A 5,411-nucleotide genomic window follows, 5' to 3' on the forward strand; every position below is an offset into this window, starting at 1 on the left:
TTGACCAGGAGGTGGAGCTACTGCGCCGTTTGAAAAAGAGAATGATATCGCAGCTCTTTTGATTTTCGTCCCTTTTGGGAACTTCTAACATTAAGTGTTTTTCCCCCTTTCTTCACAAGAATTTGTTCATAACTACGTGGAAAGGACCGCAGAACTTCAGAGTAGGCCTAACCTATCAATGTTTTACAAAATTAGGCTTGTCTTCATTCTAATTGTTTATGAATGACTGATTGACAAAAAAGTGTCTCAATTTACATTATTTACACAAAAACAAAAAGCACTATGTTGTATATCCCTTGACCCTCTTGCTAAGAATCTCTATAATTACTAAGAAGGCCTATACGGATGTTTCAGTAGCAACTTATGTGTTATCTCCAAGAGAGCAATCATACATTTGTGTTTTGTTTTATTTTATTCATTTTCTTAAATTTGTTTTTATAATCATTTAAAATCATTGGCCATTCAAGTAGTTTGTCATTTGATTTTTACCATTTATCATTCACTATACCATTGTTTATGTTTTTATAGCCTTTTATTTCCCTGCTCCTGCAATGCTTGCTATTGTTGTTTAATCTTATGATTGTTGGGTTTCATTGAATGTGGAATGTTTGTCTTCACAAGAGATAAGAGGGATATTGATGTCGAAACCCCCCCCCCCCCCATCAAATTGACGTCAATTTTTTTACATCAATTTGACGTCCACACACTGATGTCCAATTGATGTTGAAAAAAAAAGTCAAACTGACGTCAAAAACTTGACATCCATTTGACGTCCACACACTGATGTCCAATTGATGTCGAAGATAAAACATCAAATTGATGTCAATTTTTTTATGTCAATTTGACGTCCACACACTGATGTCCAATTGATGTCGAAACCCCCCCCATCAAATTGACGTAATAATACATCAAATTGACATAAATTTTTTGATGTCAATTTGACGTCCACACACTGATGTCCAATTGATGTCGAAAAAAAACCCCCATCAAATTGACGTACATTTTTTGACGTCAATTTGACGTCCACACACTGATGTCCAATTGATGTTGAAAATAATACATCAAATTGACGTAAATTTTTTAATGTCAATTTGACTTCCACACACTGATGTCCAATTGATGTAGAAAAAAAGCATCAAATTGACATAATTTTTTTGATGTCAATTTGACGTCCACACACTGATGTCCAATTGATGTTGAAAAAAAAAAGTCAAACTGACGTCAAAAACTTGACATCCATTTGACATTCACACACTGATGTCCAATTGATGTCGAAAAAACCATCAAATTGACGTCAATTTTATTATGTCAATTTGACGTCCACACACTGATGTCCAATTGATGTCGAAAAAACCATCAAATTGACGTCAATTTTATTATGTCAATTTGATGTCCACACACTGATGTCCAATTGATGTTGAAAATAAAACATCAAATTGACGTAAATTTTTTGACGTCAATTTGACGTCCACACACTGATGTCCAATTGATGTCGAAAAAACACCCCCCATCAAATTGACGTACATTTTTTTGACGTCAATTTGACGTCCACACACTGATGTCCAATTGATGTCGAAGATAAAACATCAAATTGATGTCAATTTTTTTATGTCAATTTGACGTCCACACACTGATGTCCAATTGATGTCGAAACCCCCCCCCCATCAAATTGACGTACATTTTTTTACGTCAATTTGACGTCCACACACTGATGTCCAATTGATGTCGAAAATAAAACATCAAATTGACGTACATTTTTTGACGTCAATTTGACGTCCACACACTGATGTCCAATTGATGTCGAAAAAACCCCCCCATCAAATTGACGTACATTTTTTGACGTCAATTTGACGTCCACACACTGATGTCCAATTGATGTTGAAAATAATACATCAAATTGACGTAAATTTTTTAATGTCAATTTGACTTCCACACACTGATGTCCAATTGATGTAGAAAAAAAGCATCAAATTGACATAAATTTTTTGATGTCAATTTGACGTCCACACACTGATGTCCAATTGATGTTGAAAAAAAAAGTCAAACTGACGTCAAAAACTTGACATCCATTTGACATTCACACACTGATGTCCAATTGATGTCGAAAAAACCATCAAATTGACGTCAATTTTATTATGTCAATTTGATGTCCACACACTGATGTCCAATTGATGTTGAAAATAAAACATCAAATTGACGTAAATTTTTTGACGTCAATTTGACGTCCACACACTGATGTCCAATTGATGTAGAAAAAAAACCCCATCAAATTGACGTCAATTTTTTTGACGTCAATTTGACGTCCACACACTGATGTCCAATTGATGTCGAAGATAAAACATCAAATTGATGTCAATTTTTTAATGTCAATTTGACGTCCACACACTGATGTCCAATTGATGTCGAAACCCCCCCCATCAAATTGACGTACATTTTTTGACGTCAATTTGACGTCCACACACTGATGTCCAATTGATGTCGAAAATAAAACATCAAATTGATGTCAATTTTATTATGTCAATTTGACTTCCACACACTGATGTCCAATTGATGTAGAAAAAAAGCATCAAATTGACATAAATTTTTTGATGTCAATTTGACTTCCACACACTGATGTCCAATTGATGTAGAAAAAAACCATCAAATTGACGTCAATTTTATTATGTCAATTTGACGTCCACACACTGATGTCCAATTGATGTCGAAAAAACCATCAAATTGACGTCAATTTTATTATGTCAATTTGATGTCCACACACTGATGTCCAATTGATGTTGAAAATAAAACATCAAATTGACGTAAATTTTTTGACGTCAATTTGACGTCCACACACTGATGTCCAATTGATGTCGAAAAAACCCCCCATCAAATTGACGTACATTTTTTTGACGTCAATTTGACGTCCACACACTGATGTCCAATTGATGTCGAAGATAAAACATCAAATTGATGTCAATTTTTTATGTCAATTTGACGTCCACACACTGATGTCCAATTGATGTCGAAACCCCCCCATCAAATTGACGTACATTTTTTTACGTCAATTTGACGTCCACACACTGATGTCCAATTGATGTCGAAAATAAAACATCAAATTGACGTACATTTTTTTACGTCAATTTGACGTCCACACACTGATGTCCAATTGATGTCGAAACCCCCCCCCATCAAATTGACGTACATTTTTTTACGTCAATTTGACGTCCACACACTGATGTCCAATTGATGTCGAAAATAAAACATCAAATTGATGTCAATTTTATTATGTCAATTTGACTTCCACACACTGATGTCCAATTGATGTAGAAAAAAAGCATCAAATTGACATAAATTTTTTGATGTCAATTTGACTTCCACACACTGATGTCCAATTGATGTAGAAAAAAACCATCAAATTGACGTCAATTTTATTATGTCAATTTGACGTCCACACACTGATGTCCAATTGATGTCGAAAAAACCATCAAATTGACGTCAATTTTATTATGTCAATTTGATGTCCACACACTGATGTCCAATTGATGTTGAAAATAAAACATCAAATTGACGTAAATTTTTTGACGTCAATTTGACGTCCACACACTGATGTCCAATTGATGTCGAAAAAACCCCCCCATCAAATTGACGTACATTTTTTTGACGTCAATTTGACGTCCACACACTGATGTCCAATTGATGTTGAAAATAAAACATCAAATTGATGTCAATTTTATTATGTCAATTTGACTTCCACACACTGATGTCCAATTGATGTAGAAAAAAAGCATCAAATTGACATAAATTTTTTGATGTCAATTTGACTTCCACACACTGATGTCCAATTGATGTAGAAAAAAAGCATCAAATTGATGTCAATATTTTGATGTCAATTTGACTTCCACACACTGATGTCCAATTTATGTGGAAAATAAAACATCAAATTGATGTCAATTTTATTATGTCAATTTGACTTCCACACACTGATGTCCAATTGATGTCGAAAATAAAACATCAAATTGACGTACATTTTTTGACGTCAATTTGACGTCCACACACTGATGTCCAATTGATGTCGAAAAAACCCCCCATCAAATTGACGTACATTTTTTGACGTCAATTTGACGTCCACACACTGATGTCCAATTGATGTTGAAAATAATACATCAAATTGACGTAAATTTTTTAATGTCAATTTGACTTCCACACACTGATGTCCAATTGATGTAGAAAAAAAGCATCAAATTGACATAAATTTTTTGATGTCAATTTGACGTCCACACACTGATGTCCAATTGATGTTGAAAAAAAAAAGTCAAACTGACGTCAAAAACTTGACATCCATTTGACATTCACACACTGATGTCCAATTGATGTCGAAAAAAACATCAAATTGACGTCAATTTTATTATGTCAATTTGATGTCCACACACTGATGTCCAATTGATGTTGAAAAAAAAAAGTCAAACTGACGTCAAAAACTTGACATCCATTTGACATTCACACACTGATGTCCAATTGATGTTGAAAATAAAACATCAAATTGACGTAAATTTTTTTATGTCAATTTGACGTCCACACACTGATGTCCAATTGATGTCGAAACCCCCCCATCAAATTGACGTACATTTTTTTACGTCAATTTGACGTCCACACACTGATGTCCAATTGATGTCGAAAATAAAACATCAAATTGACGTACATTTTTTTACGTCAATTTGACGTCCACACACTGATGTCCAATTGATGTCGAAACCCCCCCCATCAAATTGACGTACATTTTTTTACGTCAATTTGACGTCCACACACTGATGTCCAATTGATGTCGAAAAAAAACATCAAATTGATGTCAATTTTATTATGTCAATTTGACTTCCACACACTGATGTCCAATTGATGTAGAAAAAAAGCATCAAATTGACATAAATTTTTTGATGTCAATTTGACTTCCACACACTGATGTCCAATTGATGTAGAAAAAAACCATCAAATTGACGTCAATTTTATTATGTCAATTTGACGTCCACACACTGATGTCCAATTGATGTCGAAAAAAACCATCAAATTGACGTCAATTTTATTATGTCAATTTGATGTCCACACACTGATGTCCAATTGATGTTGAAAATAAAACATCAAATTGACGTAAATTTTTTGACGTCAATTTGACGTCCACACACTGATGTCCAATTGATGTCGAAAAAAACCCCCCATCAAATTGACGTACATTTTTTTGACGTCAATTTGACGTCCACACACTGATGTCCAATTGATGTTGAAAATAAAACATCAAATTGATGTCAATTTTATTATGTCAATTTGACTTCCACACACTGATGTCCAATTGATGTAGAAAAAAAGCATCAAATTGACATAAATTTTTTGATGTCAATTTGACTTCCACACACTGATGTCCAATTGATGTAGAAAAAAAG

The sequence above is a fragment of the Megalobrama amblycephala genome, linkage group LG3 (assembly GCF_018812025.1).
Source record: "Megalobrama amblycephala isolate DHTTF-2021 linkage group LG3, ASM1881202v1, whole genome shotgun sequence".
Classification (NCBI taxonomy): Eukaryota; Metazoa; Chordata; class Actinopteri; order Cypriniformes; family Xenocyprididae; genus Megalobrama; species Megalobrama amblycephala.